Here is a 26,723-nt window from a genome sequence, read left to right on the forward strand (position 1 = left end):
GGTTACCACTTAATAAATTTTTTTCTTATACAAAATGAAACATCTATAACTTGGTAAAAGTTACTTTTATGTCATGTTCCCTTTAATATCTCTTTTGTCTAGGACAAATCAAACACTGAAGTGCATTCAAAAATGGCTAGTTATTTAAATAGTAAACTACAAAGTAAAGTTTAAATACTTATATGCACTTATATATAATATTAAATTATAGAACTTATGTATATTTAAGGGAAAATAGAGTAGATCACAAGTTTTAAGGATATTTTATTGGGGAACAATGTTTTTATTTTAACAAATCAAAAGAGTTAATAGATAATTAAATCTGAATATATTTTTTTTTAATTTACCTTGTAGTAGTTTCTGCAGATTTCAATCTTGAAAAGTATGTATTTCAACTTACTATGATTTAATCTTATGGTGAAAACAATATCTTAGGGCACAAGAGAAACAAAGTAGCATAATATATCACTATTCTTAATCAAAATCAAACCCAGCACATACAAGTAGTGTACTTTGAGAAGTGACTTATCAGTCACTTTAGATAGTGTTTCATAATCTTATGTAGCAGTTACCTAGTCTACCAAAAACTTTCTGCAGTTTGAAAAGCTTGACGTTTTTACAATGATGTCATGACTTGACTGATGACTAAAGACACTGCATTGTAGAAGGATGAAGATTTATAAATCAGAACTGAATTTGGTTGCCTAACCCCATAGCAAACCATAACCTTAGTTCAGATCCACTACAAAACATAAATATCTGTTTAATTTGCCACATACTGTTACTGGATTCATATGATTTTTCCAGTTCCTGAGCACTTTGCTGGATAGGGGTCTTATCCAGGAGAAGTGAATAATCCTTCCCCTCTAAATCTTTTTGCTCCTTAGACTTATTAAATTCAATATATTTCACTTACATACAAAAGGAGAATAATCCTTCAGGAACTAGGAGATAAAATTGTGTGGCTTGTGTTATGCAGGTCAAGCTAGGAGATCAAGGTTTTTAGAAATTCCCTTCTGGCCATAAAACCCATGAACTGAAGTTCTTAAAAAAAAATTTGCCCAAGGCAAAGGCAGGTTTTAGAGCAGCCCTGACTGTAGAATTGGAGCAACACAGAAGATGTCTTCATTTTAAAAAAATTTAATTGTCTGTGAGCAATAGAACATGCAAGGCCAGGTTTCCTAAGGCACTTGTTAGGTGTTACCAGACCATAGTGAAGCCTCAGGTTCCCCCTTGTAATACCCCTGCAGACTTCAGATCACCTCTATGGCAAACTCCCGTGCACACGGTGGCTGGCTGGCTATTGCTAAGAGAAGTATGTAATAGCCAAGTTCTCCTTACTATTCCTAGATAGGAAGTCATGACAGACTTTCCTTCTTCAGCCACTGATTTTCACAAAACATCTAGGAATTTAATTATCTTTACAAGTTTTACTCTTTCCAATATAGCTGTAGTTGGCCAGTGGTTGGAAAAAGTGCAAAAAGAGACAGGCATATGGGACAGATTCTCTTATTCCATAAGAAAGCAGGCCAAAAGCCATTTTGAAGACAGTTATTCTGTAGGATATGTGACAGATCACAGTGTTATAAGGGCTTTACGGTAGCTTATGTACAATCTTCTCTGTAGACAGCATGTTCTTGCCTCACCCATTAACAGGCTAACTATAATAAATTTCTTCAAAGATAACAATGATTTTGTGATAGGTAGCACATGAGGGCCAATATCTATATGACACTTCTTATGAAGAAAGACAGATATCTCATTCGTGGCTATTTCCATGATGAGTTATCTTTCCCCTATGTAGCCATGAAGATACTTGTCATAACAGAGATCAACTATCATTGTAACGTACTTTTGTCTATACAGCATGTGTTGTAAATGGTGTTGATTGCTGAGAGAAACTCAGAGGGTGGGAGATATGATTCCTGGTACTCACAGGACAGGAAATACAACTTAGGCAATAGTGAATATTATATTTGATACATAGTTGCTGTCATCCTATAACTTCCAGGTTGTCTTCAGCTTCCCATAAAGCAATCCACTGTATTAAAACGCAATCTGGAAATTCTATTTCCTCAGACACTAATATATGTTCACTCATATTTGTTCAGAAGAGTGAGATATACAACATGAAAGCAAGCAGCATGTTGCCACTGTATTAATTGTAAATTGATTCAGCAAGATGGGTGTCCTATTATAATTATGCAGGTCTATGGGAAAATAAAACCAATCCTTAACTAGCACATCAAAAGAAGAGGCTACTTTTTTGCCTACACTTATCCTTAAATTAAACATTTAAGTATTTCAGCCCTTAACCATCCTTATATTTATAGAAAGGGAAAAACTTGCCATCAACAAGATAAATCTAGAAAAGCCATATTTAGCACCAGTGACAGCAGCAAATTAACTGTTATTGCTTTTTTTGTGGCTCTGAAACCATAGTAATCAAGACCAACAGAGATATTTTGATATTAAAGCAATCATGTAAACTAAACCAAAACCAAATCTAAACCGAGCTTAAACCAAAAGTCTTCCAACATATTTGTTCTAGCTTTGCTTTCTGTGAAAAAATCTTCTTCAATTTCTTGACCCCTGTTTCTAAATGGTCTGATCAAGGTAAAATAGAATCTAGCAAAATATCTCTGCTAATTGTAAAGAACCTGCAGAAAGTATAGGTGAAATCAAAACCTGACACCAAATGGTCTTGCAACTAGAAAATCCGTAATTACCCTATGGCTTCACAAATTGAACAAGAGCCAGGAAATAAGGCTCTATCTTGCCATTTTGCTTCTAGTGATGACAGAGGAGCTGATCGATAAACATCTTTTTCACCTTTTTAACCTGTTTAGGAAAGAGTTTTGAGGGGTTTATTTCCTATGTGGCACCTCAGTGTACTGCCAAGCCCTATTTGCCATCACAGAACTTCAGCTTGTCTCTGTTTCCAGTGCCAGAGACCTCTTTCTTGTAAATGTTGTTCTTTAAACTCTACGAAATGAACCATAGCCACTGAAACATACATAAACCTGAGCAGAATTTTCCTGAGAGTCCACATATATAATTAGTCCAGTTATATGGTTCTTACTGACTGGTAGAATATTTGTGGAATAATATTGTACCACATACTGTATCAGTTTTACAGACATTTGCACATATATGACCCCAGAGATATTTCTGTATCTTCAAGAAAGTGGCACTCACTCTTTTCTTCAGTTGTCAATTTCATGTACTTTATTTGAAATATTCAGACAATACAAAACATGGTTAAATTTAAATTACATTAAAACTAAGGTCAGGAAATTAAAAGAATAGGGCTCTTAAAAACTCCTATTTGAGCTATCTGTTCAGCGGTATTTGTCCATTCCAACTGTTCTTATTGGACATGTTGTTTATTGTAATTACTATTTATGGATAAGATAAAATGAGAAGATATTAGCATTGAACATCCAGTACTTTAAACTATTAACTTCATTCCTTAACTCTGATATTGACAGTATTAATATTGCATTATCATACATTTCTCTATCTGAAGTTATCTTGGACGATAAGCAGCTGTTTTATAAGAATTTATCAAGAATAATAAATTTTGAAATGCTATTCTTATATGCTTGTTACATACAAATGTAGCATTGCTGTGTTACTAAATGTGTTTCAATTAAAAATATTTGCTTAAATTAACAGCAATTAAGAGTATACCTATACAAAGGACAGAGAGGTTGATGTGAAGTGAAATTTATCATGAGGTAATTGTGAGTCAGAATAGAGAACTGTATAAAGGACTCGAAATTTTCACTGAAAAATAAAAGCTATTTCTTCATGTTCTTTCTTTTTTTATTTTTTTTTCTAACAACTAAGTTGTAAATTATATTTGATTTTATTTTTGAGAATATAATGAGACACAATTAATATATTTTCAGTAAAAGGAAGACTGGCTATTTTTAGAAAGGTCTATAAATGTTCCTACACTTCCCATTGTTATGATTTATTTTTTTTTTTTTAATAAATTCTTTCTTTTATTTTCCCTATCCTTTCTGGAATAGAGATGTATCGACAACATTTGATTGTCTGCACTTTTTGAACTTTGACATCTTATCACAATTCAGTGACACATGAGCAAGGTAGAATCTAAGAGGAGATATTCCTGCATATCCTGGAAAAGTGTAGACTGGGAGAAACAATTGCTTCAGGATGTATATCTTGTTCATGTTGCTATTTCTGTCTAACAATTTATTTTGGTCTAACATTAATGAAAACATGCCTGGGCTGGTATGTTAGGAAACTCAAAGACTGTGGACACTAACTGGTACTGATATTTCACATTGTACCCTCTCAAAGAGATAGGACATAAAATCACGAGTGAATCCGTAGCGTTGGAGTCAATCAGTCAATAACTTGAGGATTAATTAACTGTCCACTTTCAGTAAATAAAGAATTTTATCACACTTTCCTTGGTGTTGAGTATGTTAAGGCAGGTGCCACAGCTGCAGTTTCTGTTGTCCAAACCGCACATTTGAGATATCCAGTTATTTGCATTATTACTAATATCTACATGAATACATTTACCCTCTTGCTCACGGGACATGCCATGGGAACGGGAGCTGGTGTTTGACTGGCTCTAGACCTGCAGGCTGATTGCCCGAAACTACATGTAACTTAGCTAGTGGGAAGAAACATTTTGATTATAAGCAACAATTGAGCACTAAGCATCATCCTTGTTATGTGGTATTGTCTAGAAACCAGAGTGGCAACAGATCAAAACAGAAACCCATAACTTGAAGAAACAACATGTTATTTTGATAGCTCTTGTTTTAAGAATGCAAGCACATAACAGCTTGATTTTAAATATGTTGTTGTTTTAAAATTATAACAGTTGAATGAGACCTTCTCTGGACAAGCTTTTTGTATTAGCTGTCAGTTCCTTGACTTCTGTTTATTCCCTAAAAGTACTAAAGGACATGTATCCTTAATCTTTCATGGCTAAGTAGTTGCTAAACTGAAACATCTGATACATGAGTCTGATCCTTCTCCTGTTTAAATTTTGCCATAATTGCAAAGCTGTGTTATTCAGCTCAAAAGGCACAAACAGCAGGTTTGTTATGTAAACTATAGAATCTCCTCATAAAGAGGGATGAGAGATTAGAAATCAAAATATTAAAGGTAACATTCACTATAAGCTCTTATGGTTTCTGAGTATGAGATTTTGGTGGGGAAAAGAAGCAATGCAGAAAATACCACCTCAAACTACTACATCATCCTTCTTGAAACCTTTTATTTTTAAACCAAATCATGGACATATTATAAACTGCTGCCTTATTGCTTCCCCCTCTCAGTCTGGCTTTGCTTTCTATTCCCTTGCAGTATTTCCTTTCTATCCATGACATCATCTTAACCCTCACTAGGGGAAGGGGGAAAAGATACAGAGAGAGAAAGAAAAAAAAACCCCAAACCACAAAAAAACCCCTTCCTTGGCAACAGAAATACCTTTAAGTGTAACATAATTACAATCTCTCTGCCCTTTCTCCCCCCTCTGGGACTATTCAGCAAACCCTACAACATACACTTAAATCTTCAACTTCTTAGAGACACTACACGCAGATGGGAAAGATTTGATTAAAATTACAGTGCTTTAGGTTCAACTTCACCTATTAAGAAAAAAAAGGATCTGGTGCTGGACTTTTTTCCCTGAGAAATAACTAGGCCACAGTAATTACAGGCAGGGCCCTGCTGTGCACCATGAATAGGATCCCTGGGGTGGTATTTTCCTGTAACCTGTCTATGTAGGGCTGTTGACATCAACATGAATGATAACTATGCCAGGCTTCCTTTTTTTTGTTTGTTTTACCTTTTGTATTATTATTATTATTATTATTCTTATGCCTTAGAAAAAAGAAGGGGAGGAGAAAGAAAATAAAATAAGTTCTAAGTGTTGTGTTTTACATTTTTTGTGTCAAGAATGCTTTTATGTACTTTTCTATACATCTGTGTGATTATTTTCTTAGATTAACTTTCTTGAAGTTGAATTTTGACCCTCAAAAAATGAAGAGACTAACATGAGGCAAGTAATAGGGCACAGAACATTAGACACTGTGGAAGTGCTAACACTTTTCACATAACCCAAAGTAATGGGAGCTTTCATTTTTGAGCACTGACGCACTTCAGGACAATTGACTTATATGATAAGGTACTGTCCATCAAATTAATTTTATTTGGATTTCATGTCATATTAGACAGCTATATTTTGTTATTGTTTCAGCTGATAAAAGTCCTCAGCAAAAGCTGAGTTACTCAGCAAAAGCTGAGTTACTCAGCAAAAGCTTTACTTTGCATTATATTACACTGGCAAAATGGAGACTAGAATTATGGATCATGGCACACCTCAGGCATCAAACAGAATCAGTTGAAAGTGTATTGTAAGAAAATATCTATATAAGAAAGGTGAGGAAACAGCAACGCACAATATTGTCAATATGTTAAGACATAAAGAAAAGGTCTAAAGAAGGGTAGCGTAAAGTTAGACTGAGCTCTGATCATAACCAAAAGTGCATAAAAGATACTCACATGGAATTATAAGAGGTGCTGTCTGTAAGTCTTCCAAAAATGGCAGAAACTAAAGGAAGAGAAGGGAGGATAACAGCAGGAGTTGGAATGGAATACATATAGTATTTGTTGGAAGAAGCAGACAAAAGGCAGCAAGGACAAAGTCCTTCCCTTCTCTCGTTTTACTGAGTGCTTGAGAAAGAAATATAAAGCACTAAACTGACCAGCAGAGAGCCTCGCCAAGGTAAAAAGAAGCTCAGACTCCGCTAATAATGGAAAGTTGAGGGACTTCTTGCATTTTGTGCTCAGCTCTATGTTCTAGAAAAACCTTCATGGTTTGGGAGTCTGAGAAAAAGGCTAGATAAGTGAATCTTTTTTCTACTGACTCTTGACTGATATTTGCCTTGAAAGTATCTACTTCTAGCTTTTGTAAGTCTCAAAATCAATTGTTAGAATCAGTACAGGTAGCTTAGGATAATGTGGGACATATAACCCATTCCCTGACAAAAAATCTTTACCCTATCCCAGGAGGATCCTGGAGCAGAAGAGAATCAGGACTAGTACAGCAGCTGAGTAATTGGCTTTTGTAGATGTCAAACAAACAAACAAAGAGAGTTTTTTTGCACTGCAAATCCTCTGAGAATGCTAATTGTCAGCTGGTTCATGCTAGGATACCTCATAAGCTTGAGAAGGAAGCTAGCACTATGAGTTGGTCTCAGTGAGAGCTACTGATTGAGAAATGGCAAATAGATTGAGCATTGACTCTGCTGGTCCATGAAAGTCTGGAGCTGCTTATGTTTGGTGTAAAAACATAACATGCAGCCAAACAAGGGGACACAGAAAGAGGAATGACATGTTAAAGCAAATGCCTGAGAAAATGAATTTTTCAGCAGAATTGTTAATGGATAAGAGCATGGCCTGGCTGCATTTGTTAGGATTTGAGAAAAGGATGTTGCAGTGATCAAGATGAAAGATATTGCTTAGATGAATGGGTTGCAGAAAGAATCTCAGCAAGACTTGAGAGTTTCACTTTGAGGGCGTAAACAGAGGGCTCTGTGTAGAAGAGTTCTGACTTCACAGGCCTGAGTGGTGGACAAGCTGTGGATATTGTCCACAGTGACTGGGAAAAACTGGGAGGAACAGCTCTTTCTCTCCATATTAAACTTGAGATAATTTATATCTGAAAAGAAGCGTGTGAGAGAGAGGCTTAGATTTTACTTTGGACAGAGACAGACTTGTAAGGGAAACAGTAATGCATAAGACATCTGAGATCTTGGAGCTCAGCCATGAAGGGATGCTGTTGGAAGGCTGCTATAAATGCTATAAATGTAGAAACTTAATTGTTTTTTATTTCCTATAACATGATAAAGATGAGGTTTACTATTCCAACAAGCTAAAATAAGGAAAGGTGACAGGATTGCTATGGGAATTATAGTATGAGCAGTTAAAGAATGAAACTTCCTTGTGTTTGTTAGAGGTGATGTGTGAAATTCTTTAGTGCCTTCCAGGAATGGAGGGTTGTAGAGCAGGGTGGAGTACCTGGGTGAGGCTTAATTCCCTATGTGCCTTCATGTGGAACAGAGATTAATGTTCATGACATTTCCTCTCTAATTTTTGAAAGGGACGGGCCTGAGAGAGCCATGCTTGGAAGTCTTGTGGGAGGGAGCTCAACTTCAGGCACACTGAGGTGCCCCTGCTTTCTCACGTGAAGCAGCCATGAATCTAATCTGAACAGTGCTGCCTTGTGCTTATGACTCATGTTCTCCATGTGGTGTTTTGTTCCATTTGCCTTGTGCTGCCGTGAAGTCTTTTGTTACTGTTTTTATTTTCTATTTATTGTCTTAAGTTCCATTCTTCTGTAGTATCTTTGTGCCATTTTCTGTCTATTATGAGGTTGTTCAACTCTCCTCTTCCTTGGTTCCTCATTTACTGCAATGGCTATTCCCTGCTGTCTGGGAATTGACCATTGTATCAGATTCTAACAGGGCAGAGCCATTTTCTGCCTTTTTGTTAGCTGAGGGAGTGACTTCTGCCATTTGAGGCAATTGACATGCAAGGAAACACTTCTGCAGGGCAGGACTTCTCCCTTTCTTCACCCTTCTCAGCTCCCCCAGCCTCTGTCCAACCCTCCTTCCTCAGTTTCATAGCAATAGTTCAAATGTTCCTGGCAGTGAAAGAGCAGCTCCTGCAACTCTTAGACCTTGTTCTTATTTATTTATTTATTTCATGCTAAATGTGGAACATAACCTTTCATATCATAGCTTACCCTTCTGACTGGTGAAGACGATCTGGGCTCACAATACCTGGGCTCCTTTGCAAGAAAGTCCTCAGCACAGTTAAGATACCTTTCACCTGCTCATCTTCTCTGGTAGTTTTTGCAAGGAATTCCCTTAACAAGGTTGGGTTTTCCCAAGCACTCTCACAGTTCTAATGATAATAGGTTTGTGTATACTGTAGAGTGATGCTGAGCTGATCCAGTCATATTTAGTTCACATTAATCACACCCTTGTACTCAAAACAGTATAGCTCTAATCTAAACCAATTAAGCTAGTGATGTTTATACAGAGAGATTAATATAGCTCAGAAAAGCATAACCTTTGTCCATAGAAATATCTTAAGATAATGAGTTTTATTAAGTGGGATGGATTTATAGAAAGGTGTGTTCTGGATGTAGACACCTAATTTTAAATTCTAAATCAACAGGAAAATAAGCTTGTGCAGACTGAGAAGTTTCAGCTGCATACAGGAAGATGGAAAGAGGAAATTATCTCAGTTTAGAGTGGATGCTTGAGAATATACAAAGAATTAAGGATAGCATCCACAAAATGAAGAGATAAATGGACTGAGAGGTAAAGCAGAAAAATGCAAACAACTTTGCTTGAATTTAAAAATACATTTTCTCCTTCATGCGTCATGCTGACTAAAAAACCAAAAAAGCAAATCTTTCTTTGATTTCTCAAGTTATAGTGAACACGAATATTCTTTTTTATATTTGGAATTTATAGCTGCAGTACACCCTCACCATGAACAAATTCCTGAACTGTCTGTATCTCTAGGATACCAATTTTAGTTCAGGGAACAGATGAACAAGATGAAATTATTTATAATATTTGTACCATAATATACTTATGATGCCTGACAATTGATGTCAGCTATCAATTTGTAATTAATTAGAATTTTGGTTATTTTTTGAATTAATTAGATATAACTTAGGTATTATTACAGTAGATATTAGATGTGTTCAAATTCAGCTCAAAGAGCCAAAGTGTTCAGGATAAGACCTGTTTTCAATGGACTGTCATACAGTATTAGTCTATTATTATTTGGAATGATCCCGATTATCTCAGAAATTCGCTTTAAAGTCACGCACCTCAGCCCATAGGACCCTAATATGGTCAACAGGGAGAGAACAGGAAAGGCCACTGTACCCCAGTACCTAAGTCCCTGGAAAGGGAAAGAATTGGAGGAAATTACACCTACTCCAAGCTCTAAGGAAAGGCAAAAAATTCCTGGTATCCATACCCGTTTGAGTTATTCAAGAAAGCTATATCAATCAGACATCTGTAAATGAAAATTCACCTTAGATATATATTATCTTGTGTGCTTGTCTGCTGTCATAGACAGTCTGTGCTGATTCAGAACAAGGCAGTTCTCTCCCGCTGCTGAGCACTTGTGCATTTAGAAGAAATAAATCTTTTCTGACCAACCAAAGCCCTGAAATATGGGTTTTGATATTACTGCTTGTCTGAATGCAGAATTTGTAGTAATTTGAGAGAACTCCTTTATGCATCGTGCAGATGTAACACTCAAAACAAAAGTCACCTACTACGGCATTCTTCTCTGCATCCCTGCTGGGATTTAAGATGCAGTCCACACATTTTGCTCAGCAAATTGTTGTTTCCACTTGAAACCTCCAAGCAGGTGAATTAAAACATTTCCCCCATCAGGGAAGTAATGGGCTTGAAGGACCCTTCCTAGCTCTTCCCAGGACTCCCCCACTCTTTGCTCAGCCCAGGACTCCATTTCAGGTCCCTGGAGCCAACAAACCCTGACCAGTCATGCAACAGCAGGGCTGATCTCCAGCTCCCTGCAGCCGTGTCCTGTCCCAGCCATGGGTCCCACCGAGTCACCTGTGGGCCACTTCCCAACCCAGCTTCAGTCTGTCCCCAGGGAGGTGCCAAATGCTGCGTGCTGGTGCTGCCACCTGTGCCCCCTGTTCTGCACTGCTCCTGGCTGGAACAGGCTCCCCAGGAAAGTAGTCACAGCACCAAGCCTGACAGAGTTCAAGAAGCATTTAGACAATATTCTCAAGGACATGGTGTGACTCTTGGGGATGTTCCTGTGCAGGGCCCACGAGTTGAACTCAGTGATCCTTTTGGGTCCCTTCCAACTTGGCATATTCTGTGATTCTGAAATTTTCATAGTATGAGATGCATAAAAAAGATACCTTGTGTTGTGGTGATTGTATGCCTTCTCTGAGCACTCTGTTGAATTTCTCACGCAGTGCCGATCAGAAAGTTTTACAATTAATTGGTTGCATTACAGGTGTTGTTCACCACCAGGATTAAATGATACGCAGTCTGGTCAACAGCAATCCTTTCCTTTACAAATGAAAATCTGTATTTTTGCACATTATATGTATTTGTTACCTCAGTATGGTGATAGTGAAGAGTCCTGTGAATGTCCACATTTTTTGCAAATGAGATATAAGTTGGTAAATTTGAATTTGATTTGTTTCCAATGAGTTTAATTCAAGGGAAAACTAAGTAGGCTTGAATGTGGAACTTCATGACTTTGAGTACTAAGAACTTATGCAGCTGGATTCAGTATAAAAATAGTAGGAATCCATTTTACATTGCATGTAGAAGTTTTTGCACAACTTTATGCAAAATAACTTTTTATTATACTACAGTTATGTGCAGTTTACTCTGTAATAGTGCTTTCAGGTAAGAGCTTAAAATTGGAGGTCATGTTTTCTCCTCATGAATATTAAATATCTCAGGATTATTTTCATAACCATACAGATTCATAGCATGCCCTTGAGCAGAGCAGTCTTTCCACCAGGTCTGGGTGGTTCTGCACACCTGCCCAATCAAACGAGTGTCTATAGGTTGAGACAAAGCTTTGAAAACAGTCGAATTAGAGACATGATAAATGTACAAGAGTACATTTGAAGAGTGGAAAGTCCACTGTAAAAACGTTTGCAGAGTATAAATCTCTTGGATTCTGTGAATCTTTCCACTATTGTTGTGCAGGGGAGTTCTGTATCCTTGGACACATCCCTGCTCATGAATAGGTTATGGAACCACATCTCACAATTCCTATTGTTTCTTCTCACATTTCCAGTAAAGATTATCTGTGCTTCTGTGGTTACATTTTAGTGAATCCCAGGGTTAAATACTGGGACTGTATTGGGATATTCTCCCATTCCTTGCTCTGCAAAGAATTTTTTTTCATTCTGGAGTTCCTTTCCATAGAAACTGGGCTAACAGGGAACCCTATTCTTTGAGATGGCTGAACTCCTGCCTTTATAAGCAAGTATGTTAGAGATGACACTAGAGAAGGAAAACGGGCTCCTCTTCTTCTATACTACAGGCATTCACAAAAAAGAGGGATGTGACCCCTGCTGTATCTGTTGTTCTTTAACCTGTGTTTTCTGTAGTCATTCTTACTCTTCTTCTTGTCATAGTGCAGTTTAAGGAGAGGGACATGAGTCACAAGAATTGAGTCTGAACTGGACTGGCTCTAGAGCCATGATCTGAGGAATTCCAAAGATATTTTTAAACTTAAATAAAAAGACTCTTCTGTCTCTTTACATTCTTTAGTGAACAGGATAGTAGGGCAAAATGAATAATTGTTTTTAGTGTAGCAGAAAGAAAAAATGCTCTTTGCAGAATGATTTTCTTTATAAATTCGGTAGAGACATATACTATATTTTTTGCCACTGGAGTAGACTGGTTGCAGTCTCCATCTGAGATACATTCACAAATACTGTATTTAAGGGTAATTGTAAATGTATCTTAGATGTTGTCATGGTTTTGGCTGGGATAGAGTTAATTTCCTTCCTAGTAGCTGGTGCAGTGCTCTGTTTTGGATTTAGGATAATAATGTTGATGTTGACACACATGATTTAGTCACTGCTGAGCAGTGCTGTTGTTACCTCAACCCATGAGTTTTCCTCCTTTTACCCTTCTGATCCTCTCTCCCATCCCACCTGCAGGGAGTGAGTGAGTGGCCATGTGGTGCTTAGTTGCAGGCTGGGGTTAAACCGCAACAGATGTACTTGTCACTGTTGTCTGGGATGGCATCTTCATCACATCTCTGCATCTCGGCAAATTTTGCAACTCTGACCTAAAAGCACCTTCTATGATGTATACATATATTTCTCTTATCCCCTCTTTGCCAACTGAATCTAATAGTTGCAACATATTAGTATGCATTTTGTTTGTATACAGTCAGCTGCCTATGAACATATATATACACAGAAAGTATTTCGTAGCTTTGCGACCTTGAGATATGAGCAATTCATCATTGACTAACCTAAGAATACACATCCTCATATGTTTTATTCATATCCCTATATGTGTGTGTAAATATACACATATATGCAAGTAAATATTCATTTTGTACATATTACACATTATAATGAGTGTGCCTTATCATTTGAAAAAGGAAAGCTATTGGAAAAAATTCCTACAAGTGACTACTATTTTCTCCTTTGATACCTTTCCAAATTGGTGTTTCCATCTCATTGTTTTTGTATTTGTTTTTAACTTTATTTAAAAGATTTTAAAATGGGGTATTATTTAACAAAGAGGAAAACTTTACCACTTTCTCATGTAAAGCTAATGTGACAATAAAACTGTCAACAAGGAGGCAAGATCCGTCTCACAAAAGTCTTGAAACCTCTAAGTGGAATTTGCATAAAATAGTTCTGGTATTATTATTCACTGTTCTTTCAGTGACAGATATGTCAAGGCCTTAAAACCTAAAAGAACAATTATGCTATTGTATCTCTCGGAGGATTCAAGGGGTGTGTCTTTGGTGAAAAAGTGCTATTAGAGCTTTGAAAAGCAGTAAAAAGACAGCCCAAGGGGCTCTTTAGCTAGTCATTTTAAAAAGAATGCCTGGGCTTTAAGTGTCTTAAAGTACATTTATTCAACTCTTACTTTGTGCTTTAAAAAACCTGCTAATAATTAATGGCTGTAACATTTTTTTAACATTTGCATTAGCTATAAATAAAAACTCTTGATAAGCCTTTATTGATTAACTTAAACTGTGATTCTCTCATGAATGTTTCTGTATTTCTGTCAAGCATATTGCAAAGAATTATATATAAGCTTTTTGGTTAAGCTAATATTGAGGAAATCATCGAACAATTATAGACCAAAACAGGAACTAATCAGTAAATCCATTACTTGAACAAGTAATGTTATGTAGCTTAACATAACATGTCTGACATTAAAAATGAGGGATTGATAAGTAATGTATCATTAGAGCTGGATGTGCCATAGAAGACAGAAATCTAAATGTAATTTTATATTAAGCATGTTCATGATTTTAGCTTCAGACTTGTTGGATTTGGGGTAAAAATATATATCTTTTGAAGTTCTCACTAGAGAACAAGTTGGAACAAACCTGTAAAGTACAAAATCACTAAGAAAAGAAAGAACATGTCAAATAGGTATAAAAACTGGATAGTTTTCAAGAATGAGAAGCAAAGAGTCATCAAAAAGAATTTAAATAGGGAAAATGAAGACCTGAATTAGCAAACTTTAATTGTTGTCGACACTAGCCAGCTAATAAATGTATTTTAGAGTGAGACCAAAAATAGTATGAAATTAATTTATTTCATACCCTTCATTGTAGAAAAGTGTAATTATGAACTTGGCAGCCAGGTGCTAGATTGGCCAGAGACCAGGTTAATATACAGTATTTGATTATAAAATGATTCATTATAAATATGGCAGGTCTATCTCTTTCTTATCAGGATTGTCATATATCAATATAAAGTAAATGAGGAAAAAGTGCTGGCCTTAGCCAGCTATTTTTGTTATAAAAGCATACATTGCTTTTACATATAGAGTACACTGAGGTGATATTCAGTTTCCACAGTAATAGTCTTTACTGCTACTGGTGATACACTGAAACTCTTAGAGCAGTCTGTTTAAAACAGAGAAAACAGATTAAATTACTACCCTGTAAATTTTACAGAGACAGAATACAGAATACTTTCAGTGAAATTCTTATAAATAGGATCACAAGTCAGTAACTATCTTAATATTCTTTCGATATTCTATATACTAACTATAGAAAATAAAAGCAAAGTAATGCTAGCTATTTGGAAAAATTAAGCTCTAAAGTTTTTAACAGTGACCACTCAGAGTGTGAGTGGTTAGAAAGTCTGATGAGATGTATATATAAGGTTATGTCCATATCATTTCAATTTTGTCATGCTTGTAAAGCCTATATCAGTTGTTTTCTGATTCTGGATATTAATCTACTTTTTATGTGATATTCACTTAGTGTTTAAGTACCTATTCTAATTGAACTCAGTAGGAATCTTGTAAGATGGAGTATCAGTTATGCAGGACTCAGGTTTTGCACTGTGTAGTTCACTTTGCATTTACATCGCTGGAAGTTTTGTCATCTTACATGCATGTAGAATCAGGACTTTTGTTTTCTGATTTTGGTCACATGTTTTCTGTATGTGTGCAAAAGCGTATTTGTGCATAGATATATAAGTATAGCTATGCTTCTGTATTAGAACTTAATTTATTGCAACATTCTGATGCTGGCACTTGAGCCAACATGAATTTTATCACACTATTAGGTGATTTAGGATTCTGCAAAAATATATTATGCAAGTGTGGATGGATTGCACTTTATAAACATAAGACTGAACCATGCCTCTTATCTGTCCTTGAATTTTAGGATTGTCATTGACTTTGCATGAAAAATTCTCCTTAGCCTTCCTCAATGTACAGTAGTGTTGTCTTTTAAAGATTAGGATTTATAAAGCAGAATATAATTGTCAGATTTTAAAATACAGTTAGGCTTTCTTTCCAGCTGCATTCTTTGTTAAAAGCTGCTTAAATTCCCGTATATTTAATGATGTCTTTTTAATGACTTTTTCTGATTTAAACCCTTTCTCCATAATTTAATTTTTCTTCTCCCTTTCTTTTTGTCCCCAGCTAATGTAAAAGCTTTCTGACAGGACCATATTTAATTAAGGAAACAGGCCAAATTCTGCCCTCAGTTAAAACCTATTCAGCTTCAAATTTGATGGACAATGTGGAGATGGAGACCAAGGTGGCATTTGTCCTGGCTGATAGATTTTGTAAAGCCACAGGCAACAAGCTCGGTCAGAATGGGGCAGTGGTCAAGCACAGACCTTGCTCTGCAAATCCTCAGTGAGAAGGCAGGAGGGGAAGCACTTGCAGGTTTTGCTGAATGCTTGAGGCAAAAGTAGTCTCTCAATCTCCATTCCTACCCCAGCATTTTTACCAGCCTTTGCTGTACTTTTTCATGTAGGCATTTCATTAGCAGAATGTACTGACAAGGAATTTAAAAGAAAAATAGGGCAGTGTCCTTGCTATTTGGCTAAAAAAAGGTAGCAAGGAGGAGACCATTATTAGTTTGACAGAGAAATAGGGAGTCAGCTGTCAAAGCTGGAATTGCTGCCAGAGTGGTGGGGAGGAGGTTCAATAACAGTCAACTTGAATAAATAAGCAGAACAAAGCTCTGAAATGGGGGGAAGGAGCTAAAATGTCATAATCAGGGGATTGATGGATTCAAGGTGTGGGAAAGATACATCAGGTCAGCCTGAAAGGGAAGGCAGATGTTCCTTAGTTGTAGAGGACTGTACAGAGAAGGTAATATGAATATGTAGGAGGCTAGAAAGGAAAAGCTATAGTGGATGAGGTAATTGGGGTAAAAGCAGAAGACAATGGCCTGGACAAGTGTTTCAGTGACATGGTCAAAAAGAAACGTGACTGTTGAAGACACAATTCAAGGAGAAAGGACAGAATTTGGATACAGGATGCTCATAGGGGGAAAAATTGAAAGGAAAGAAACCAAAGAACCTACTGAGCTGTGGGCCCCATCAAGAGACAAGGCGATGGTTTTATTATACACAGTGAACGATGTCAGCATGAGAGGCACTCACAATAGCATTTCTGAAATGTGACAGTGCTAATGGGTTTGCAGCTGTATGACTCAGAGAAGTTGGCCCATTTCTTTTCCTGAAAGAAGATGGACTTGTCTAGATGACAGAAATAGCTGTTGTCCCAGATGTACCATACTTGCTCCCACAGAATTTTTAGGAATGACTCTCTCAGGCGTAGCAGTTCTGTTCTCTAGAAGAAAAGTCTTCGTTTCTCTAACAGTCCCTAGAAGTCAACGTATATCTTTTGAATCAGGTATATGTAAGTATGGAATTTTTCCCTGTCTGTATCAGTAGGTTTGTTTGCTTAGTAGTGTGCTTATCATTTGATATAACCTCTTGTGTTAGCAAGAGAAGCACATATGGCACATGCTTCTCTCGGACCCTCAGTACCGAGTTCTCTTAACAAAAGACAAACTGCAAGAAATATTAATTAATACTCAGATTACTGTTCAGATTACTACACTATGAAACATTGGCTTGTATCTTGTAGCATCTTGATGTGAGTGAGGTATTTACATTGTGGAATGTGTATTAAATATTTAAGATGTGTGTCAGACTACTAGTTTTGGAGCTTTGGGGACAGGGACAATAACTTACTGTATATCATGAACAACACTAAGTACAAGAGGGTCTTGACCTGCTGGTCCTCCAGGAGCTGCTGCAATAAATAATAGTGGTCAGGGAACAGTCTGTCATTCTAACACATCACTGTTACTCCTGTAGTTCAAAGTGAAATGGAAGGAACATCGTGACAGTACTACTAGTCCTGGTCTTTGGTGGTTGATATTACAGTGAATTCAGTAAAAGGTGCTATGTCAAGCCCCAACCCTGGCAGGGGTCTAATAACTTTCCAATGACTGCAGGTGTGCTCCAGGTCTTGGCGTCTTGGCGTCCTTCACCACGAACCCTTATTCAAATACATTCATGTCCACATACCCCTACTGTGTATTGGACACAACACTTGATCATTTGTGGGAAGAAATCTGTGGAAAACCTGAACTCTGTGATAATATCATCACGCTAAAGAGGGACAATGGCTAAATAGCAATAGCAATAGCAATACTAGAGTGAAGCTGAAATATCGTGCTGTGCTTCTCTATGCAATCTTCTGCTCTGTCTCTCATGGAATATATGAGCCTCATATTGCATGTCTTGGACTTGCTGTGCCTCTCTTCAGATATTCTTTACAGAATTGGGTGGTGTGACCTGCATGTTTGATTGATGTGGGAGCTGGAGCTGATCTCTACCATCCAACTGAGAACACTTCTCTTCCTCCCATCAAAATGAAAGAACAAAACATGCTGCCCTGCTTATGGGATCAACTGTGGGTCTAAAATCAAATTATGCTGCATTAGCAGTGCCTCAGGAGAACCCTGGAATTGGTGCTATCTCCCAAAAGGAGTTCAAACGGAAGGTGAGGAGTTAAAAATGGAATGAGAACAGGCCCCCAAATTTGATGCCTTCTAATCCAACTGAGTTCTTACCCAAGCAGTTTAGTTGCATATCTTAACTTGGTGGTATCTTAATTCTTTCTGGGTGTCAGTATTTTCAATAATTCAGATGGTGTCACCTGTCATTAATCTATGCCTCCTCTGACAATCAGGATTCTGACATTGTTTGTGGGTGGGTAATAAGAGATCCAGTACCAGAAAAGTTTCATTGTATTCCCTGCTGTTTCAGATCTGAAGAAGGGCTTTCATGCCTGAAAGCTCATCTGTTGTTTTCTAACTACATCAATTGGTTTAACAAATGCTATTACCTTTCTGTACTAACCCTGCCTTGAGTCCATTGCTCATTGCACTGTACTTTTTCCTCAATTACCCTTAAACGCAACTCCTTCCTGTTCAGCATTATACTTTTTTACTGTTTTCCTATTTTTCCTTCTATCATCCCTTTTCATATATTTATTTTCCATACCTGTTGCCCAGTTACATTTTAAAAGCCAGAACATAAAATACAAGTTTAAAACTTACACCTTTCAGCTATGCTGGTTATGTTATCTTGGCCTGAGTCACCTTTCCCACCTAAAAGGTTTTGTCTTTTTTTATCCATTAATCTTCTCTTTCGAAGGCTTCAAAATTCTCCTAATAGCAACCTGTTTCAATGGAAAACAGTATTGCAGGGCAGACTTTAAAGAAAAGCTAGTTAGAGTAAGATTTGTCTCGACAAAAATGACAGTCTGAAGAAGTTTGCTCTGACAGTATTTTCATCTCACAATTTGGAGGAAAAAGTACTTTGAAAATTTCTGGAGGAGAACAAAAATCATTCAGGAAGGTTAATATTGAAGTATATTTTACTTTTTTTATCCAAGTTATTCAGACAACATTTTATTACTAACCAAGGAATTCACAGAAATTACCCTGTCCACAATCACTTGTCTGTTATTATGTTCCAACTAAAAATTGTTTCACATGGACTGAAGATAGGAGTGTGCAACAATTTTTATAGCTGGGGACCATTCTGTAATTATCAAAATAAGAATTAGGAGTTTACATTTGAAATTACAAAAAACCACATTCCAGGAATCTAAACACTTTCTTTTGGAAAGTAATGTCATTTGTTCCCCTTGTATTCCTTTAATCCTTGATATGTTAGATCTTATTTTATTGTATTGAGGGTTTTTTATAAGAATACTTTTTCTAAAAACATGACTAGGAATTCTGAAGTCTGTAATTCCTCTATTCTGTGATCCTACTACTTCTATATTGCTTAAATTGCAATGTGTCCTGTAAAACAAATATATTCGGTAATTTTGTGACTTTTCCAAAGCCTAAAGATTTTGTCTTTTCTCTCCTGAGCTTCTGGGACAAGCAAAGTGAGACATATATTTTCTTATTTTTTCTGAAGTTTGGAAGTTCTCTTTCTTGTTTGTAATATTTGTAAGTCTATGACTTGCTATATGGCTTTGGAGAGAGTGCATTAGACTGCAGCTCACTCTAGCCATTCTGTCAATCCTCAGCATTGATTTTGAGGAATTTTCTTCCCATTTTTTAGGTGATTGTGCATCCTGCTGAAATGTTAGTCTTTTGAAGAACTTATTGGCAATGTATCAACTTATATGGCCACTAGAAGTCTTGGTTTCCCTACCTGCTTGGTTTCAGCAACATCTATTATTCAAAAATCAGGAAGACGGAGAATAAAGAGGAGGATCTTATGAAGACAGCCTTGAGGACAGTCTCTGCAGGTCAGCTTTAGGCATATTATTTTGGTAAGGTCTTCATTTCTGTAGGGAAAAATTAAGAATTAGCATAGGGTAGGACAAGTTATTTTGTTAACATTTTTGATGCAGTCACTAAGAATGACAGCTTTCTGAGAAGACTGGAGGCAGAAAGAACATTTATTACTGTCTTTCTCTTGAGGAATGAAGACAAGGAAAAGAAAGAGAGCAGGTATTTGAATTTACATATAAAGATATAAAAAATGGCAAAAAGAGTGAGTTTTCATTGTAACACACATTTCATTTTCCTATTTTCTCCTCATACCCTTTGTCTTGCATTATTTTTTGAAGAACGAATGATGGGGGTTTATCCCTGTCTTTCATCAAAGTTTACACTCTAACTAGTAATTCAGATATAGTTTTACGTACAAGTCAATTGCATTTTCAATACACCCTTGAAAAACTTCCTGATTATTCTTTCCTGTCTCAGAATTGTTCTTACCCCCGCCCGCAAGACATCACAGAGAAGTTAATGTAGAAATGACCTGTTGGTAGATTCCTAAGGACCTGTCAAATCAGGCCCATAACTGAAGGCAAATGTTAACTGTTACTGTAGCCTATCACTTCCCCATCATACTGCAAATATCTGTCAATAGTGGACCAAAAAAGAGTTATTCAAACCAAGTTGTAGCAGTGAACGATATTGCAGCAAAAACAGTATTATAAAATTTTGTGTGACCTTTTGAGAAAAGTAATAATTTTGTGGGGATTTCTAGGAAAAAAGTGCCAATTTCATGCAAATTCGGGGGGAAAGGTAGATTGGAAGGTTTTACTTGGGAAGTATAAAAGCTGTAATGACTGTAAAAGATATATAAGCCTAATAATAATGAAAGCAACACTCTTTTACTAGTGTATATTAATCGCCTCATATCATGCTGGCAAAATGTAGAAACATCATGTTTTAACACAAGTATTATGAAATGCAGCTTTACATTAATTTCCAAACAGTTCTAAAAATGGATTCTTAAATCAATGTCTTGCGGAGTTCTCTGGAGGCTCAAATAGTTCTGCCTCCTCATTGTAGCCTAGAAGTATCGAGGTCATCCTGAGTTTAGATGTCTAGCCAATGTGAATAAACAAGTGTGGTTGATTATTTGAACAGATTCTATGAGGATGAGCCTTCTGTTATTGCTTCTTCTCTTTTTACTCTGAGGTTTATGGGAGCATGGACAGAACACGCTGTATGAAAGTAGTACATTCAGCCAGTAGTGGGAACAGTTTAGTGTTGAATTTGAAATTAACATAAAATAAAAGATGAGAAAAGTCAGAATAAATTTTGTGATTATTTAAATTTTAAGTTATTTACTTGACTTATCTGCTATAATGTAATCAGTGAGAGAGGTGAAAAATGTACCATGTATCCTTCAAAGGGGCAGAAAGTGTGGAATTTGGATTTGTCCATTTCCAAAATTTCATTCAATCTTTCTCTGTAAGTCTTGTCTACTTCCAGTGGAAAATGCTAATAGGCAGACTGAAACTATCAAAAGAATACAGAGAGTTTAATATAATTTTCACAAGAGAGGTAGTGATAGCTGTTCATATGTGGTATGAGCATTTTACCAGCCTTAGCAGTTTAACCACTGAGATTGACTCTGGGGCAGTGGTCAGATTTCAGGTATATTTAGGCAACAGTTTGATCCCCCTGGTCCAGATTGGGAAAGCTGTAGAGCAGTGTTTCAGCACCAAACTATTGAAATCTGTAAAGTCTTATTCATGATGTTTGGCACCTTGTGATCCAATTGCATGAGAATGAATGATGTTGCATGTTATTAGCTTTGCTGAACTAAACCCAAAAACTTGTAGATTTATTTACGATTGAAATAGTAGAATTACTGAAAGAAGGATGTTTACCGTATCTGATATGGTGTCTCTCTTCCTTTGAAATTTGCTGTTAAAATTCCCTCATCTACATTTACTGATTATTAATCTCTCTTTGCTTGAGTTGGATTATAAGTTGCCTAAAATAGTCACAAACTAAGAGAACCCTTACGGTTTTCTATGAGTTTCTCTGCAGAGTCACCAAAAAAAGAAAAGAAAAAAAAAAAGAGAAATATATGTTACAGTCAAAATGTGTGACCTCAGCTATCCTCAAAATGGTTGGAAAAGCACTTCCAGAAGAATGAGGAGATGGACTATAACCTGAGTATAGTGTAGATAGAAATTGTATAGTGTCCCTCATACATAATGCTTAATAGAGAGATGACTCTATAAAGAGTTGTAACTTTAAAAGGCAGTTTTATTGACTTTCAGAATACCTGTAAGTCCACCATGAGATTAAACTTTATCTCAGAGAAGTCCACTATAGTTTAGCAAGAGATCAAAGAGTTCCATTAACAGTGCAGTAGGAGGTAAAATATATATACATTTATATATATAGCAAAGGTTTATGTAGTTCTGATGAGGCCCCTCTAGGGAACTGGAAGAAACTGAATAGGTGATAAGGAGGGAGGGAGATGGGTGGGCAATTATTGCCAGTCTAGAAGGAGGAGGCAGAACAAATTATTCTAATGGCAGTTTTTAGGAATACATCTTGAATGCACAAGCTGATAGCAATAATTGAATGTGATAAAATCCTAGACAGTGAACTTTCTTTTAGCACAAACATGTCAAGACAAAAATATCAAGTCATGTAAAGACCCTCCACCCCCTTCCTGACATCATGGTTCAACATTAGTCATGGTTGGCAAACTTACCCTGAACTTACTGAAACAAAATTTAAAAAAAAAAAAACAACCACAATGGGACAAACTGTCACCTATTTTTCCACTAGTTGTAGTTGGAAGGACTTCCAGGGATGCATCTTTTTTGTAAATATTTAATGGAAAAGATAACATTACTACAATTCTAAAATCCTGGAAGTAATAGATAGTGTGGGTGAAAAGTCTAGCCGAGGCCACAGACTAGCACTTACACACCACAAGCTAGCATGCTAAAACTATAGAAATAATTTAAAAGTTATACTTTTTGACTTTCATGATCGCTGTTAGGGAAAACCCAAACCATTTTGAAATAGAGCACAGAATGTGGTCATTCTTTTGTCTGATGATGAAAGGAAATGAAGAGTGCTGAGAAGCCAAAGAAACTCCCCTTAAGTCACACTGAAATTTTGACAGTGCTTGAAAACTCTTCCTGCCTTCTTGCTCAAGTCTTGAGAGCCAGACTGCCCTCTCTGCACCCAGCACACTGTGTATCTTCCTCCAGGATCCCAGCACAAATAGTTTCTAAGCCCAGGGATGAGGCTGTCTTTGGATTTGAACATGGAATTGCAGAGCATGATTTTGACCTGGATCCCTATATGTGACAAAACTGTTCTAAAAAAAATACCAGGGAGGGACAGAAAAATAATGAGTATCTTAACACCAAAAAACTCCTTTAAAATCTGGAAGTAATGGGTGAGGTCATCAGTCAGGGAGCAAGGACAACCAGGGCCTGCTAAGGGTTTTGTAGTCATCTGGGTAATCATGTATATAGTTTGATACAGTGCAATTGATGGCTACTGGTCACTGCAGACTTGACATACCAAAATGGTAGTGATATTATACGTGATGGGAAGTCAACACCCATCATCGCTACAGGTCGATGCTGATGAGCTCTGGCAAACAGCAGCGAAAAAGTTGAACACCGTCAACTGCATTTAGCTCAAGGTAGAAGGGAGCAAACTACACCCACAACACAAGAAGAAAAACATGTTTCCATTTAAATCTGCTATAGACAATTTTTCAGTGCTCGCAATATTAAACTGCGGGATATTTACCGAACATCAAGGTGCAGGATCTGTACTTGGTTTCTGAGGCTTTAAAAAGCACATTTACAGGAAATAATGCCACTTCAGCCTCCTTCTTCCACCTCTCCAAAAACATAAAATTCCCACTAGCTTTTTTTTGTGTAACTTCGTGTACATTGAGTTTTGTTTGTTAGACAAAATTAGATCCTTTGGCAAATGAATCATCTACCATGCCATATTTTTTCTTCCTTAAGAGGGTAGAGCCTTAGGCCCTGCATCAGATTGTACAGTACACAATTTTTGAGCTTGTTGGAGTTTATAGTTCACAAATTATTTGATTGAGTCAAGTGCAGTCATGAGGTGGAAAAGTGGTGAGAGATGACTATGATAAATGCACTTTAAAGAAAAGTGCCCCAAGAAAGCTGTGCAGATGTATTCAGCTGGATAATATCAGATTACCATAAAAAGAGTAGCCATTGATATGCTAGAAGGACCACTAATGGAATCGTAATTAGTACAAGCTACTTGCATCCTGTGCAAAGTCAACTTTCCCTTGTCAGAGATAAGAAAGTATTAGTATTTTAGTAAAACTTAATGCTTTGCTACTTTTATTTCGAAATGGACTTTAAATTAAACCCTTTCTCAAACGATAATTGGAATTGCCTACTAGAGCTGTATTTGGAATGGTGCTTGCTATATATGTCACTTATGAGATGCTGAAATGAAGTTTTGATGTGCAGTGTTGTGGCATGTTCAAGGACCCTGGACTTGGGCAGGTAGTACCATGGTCTGCAGGTTGAACTGCTGTTTCTGTCTGAATTATCTGCACTCAGTTATCTCAAGTGATTCACAGTGAAGTCACTTTTGCATTTGCAATCTGGATGTACTCTCTAATGAAAGCGCTGAGTGAAAATAAAACTAGTGATGTTGATGATTTATTCTGGAATTTTTTTTTCAGTCATAGGATTTTGGTGTTAGATTTTTATGCCAAAAGAATTGCCCTCGAAATCTAAGGTACTTTAGGGTCTTCAAAAAGCAAAAAGAAAACAGAACAATCTAGAGTGAGGCTATTGTCTCCCACACTAGAGCTGCTCTTCTAGCAATAGATGTGTGGATGGCCTCATCCCCATTCAGGGCTATATATACAGGAATATATACTTAGGTCTTAGCTGTGCTGCTGCTGGCTGTAGCCTTACTGGAGAACATAGGCCACAGTATCAGAGCTGATGGCCAAACAAAAAGTAGTTGCAATGAATTCAGCAGAGGTCCATGTATAGCTGCCAGTTGAGACATGGGTCCTGTTTGTCAATACAGTATGAAGAACACAAATGCAATCTAGAAAATAGGGTTCTTTAAGTTTGGTGTAATGCCACTGAAAGCAGTGGAGCTTATCTGATTTATAGAAGAGGAGCACCTCAACTGTAATATTTTATTATTGCGTATTAGCGGATAATTGAATATGAGGAAACAGTGCACATTGTATAGATTTTTTTGTAACAGCAAAACAGGATTTTGCCAAACTTTTAATGAGAAGTCATTCTTAGTGTGTAAATTCCATTTTTGCCAGTGGTTGAATGTGTAAAGCATGACTGAATCAATCATATAGTCTTTATTGTAAAGTGTTCAGTATTAGTTATCAAAGTATTTTCTTTAGTTCACTATCCTGCTCAAATAGTAGGATTTGTAGCAATATTACTTGGTAAGAAAGGGTTAAGAAGTGAAAGATAAAGAGCTCCAAGTGTCATTGTTTTAGTACCAGTAATGTTATGTCTCTGCTACAGTGTATAAAGAAAAGAAGAAATGCTGACAAGAAAAAAAATCACATTTTAAAAAACTTTCCTGAGTCTAAGGAAGATACTTTTAAATTTGTGCCAGTTACAGTAATTAGTAAACTTGTTCTTAATAGTGTTGTTAAAATGTAATTTTTTCACACTTTCTCTGACTTTGACACTGCTGCTTTTTAAACTTCATTTTGCACTTTGTTCCATTGTTCTTTAATCTGCTGCACTTTGCATTTAGTATCACTGAAATTTCGCACTTACTATGTCAATAACATCTGGCAAAATTGCCACCTATTAAGAGTAAGTGTTCTTTTTTCTCCTGTGAGAAATGTGATGGTGTATTATATTGGTTTCCCTTGAGAGGCTAAGGAGACAATTTTAAAGCAGATAAATGCATTAAAGAAATAACCTGAACTACAAGAGAAGGTTAACGAAAGTCAGAAACTTTTTACTTTTTTTTTTCACCCTTTTTTTTTTTTACTTTGATAAAAGCATCCTGTACATGTGGAGAGTAAAAAAATAGTTCAGTTATGCAATGTTTTGTACATTTGGATGTATGTTACACTTCATAGTGCTGCTGCAGGACGCAATATGGTCTCATAGGCTTTTATCTACAGCTATATTTTTCTGTCCATGTTGGATACTTGTCAGTTTAGTGACGTATTGCAGCAAATGTGCTAGTAAGCTGAGCACTGTCAGACCATTGTGAAAACATGGAACTGATTTTCCAGAGATGCTGTAGACAGTAGTAGGCCCGGCTTTGAGTTCTCCATCTCCATGGTGCATGGAGTAAGCACCAGGTTCCATCTCACAGCAGAAATATTCTGCTGAAGGGAGATAGGATGGGTTGGAATAAAGTAATCACCCTAGTCTCCTCTGCATTTAACAGCCTGGATAGAAAAGTTCCTGACCTTTGACATCACCCATAGCCAGAAAATTGCACATACTGTCTTCAATAAAACCTTCCCAAGTTAGGACATACACATGCATGCCTGCATATAGTCTGGCCTCTAAAGCGTATAACCTTTTCCCAAACTGTATAAATATCTTGAGTATGCATGTGATACTTTATATATGCACTGCTTGTAAAGGAAAGTGAAATTAGAGAATGAAGTACAGCCTAAGTGACAGACTTTTCCTTTGCCATGGATAAAATCTGGATGAAACTGAAACCCCCATGCCATACACATGCTGAAATGATGCTGAACTTCAAATAATTGCACACAAAGCAAGGAAGGACAAAACTTCACAGAAGCAAATTCTGTAGCACGGTTTACACTATGGGGTCAATTTTCATAA

This window comes from Pipra filicauda, unplaced genomic scaffold (assembly GCF_003945595.2).
Source record: "Pipra filicauda isolate LSUMZ 115617 unplaced genomic scaffold, ASM394559v2 scaffold27_size4233163_pilon, whole genome shotgun sequence".
NCBI classification, from domain to species: Eukaryota; Metazoa; Chordata; class Aves; order Passeriformes; family Pipridae; genus Pipra; species Pipra filicauda.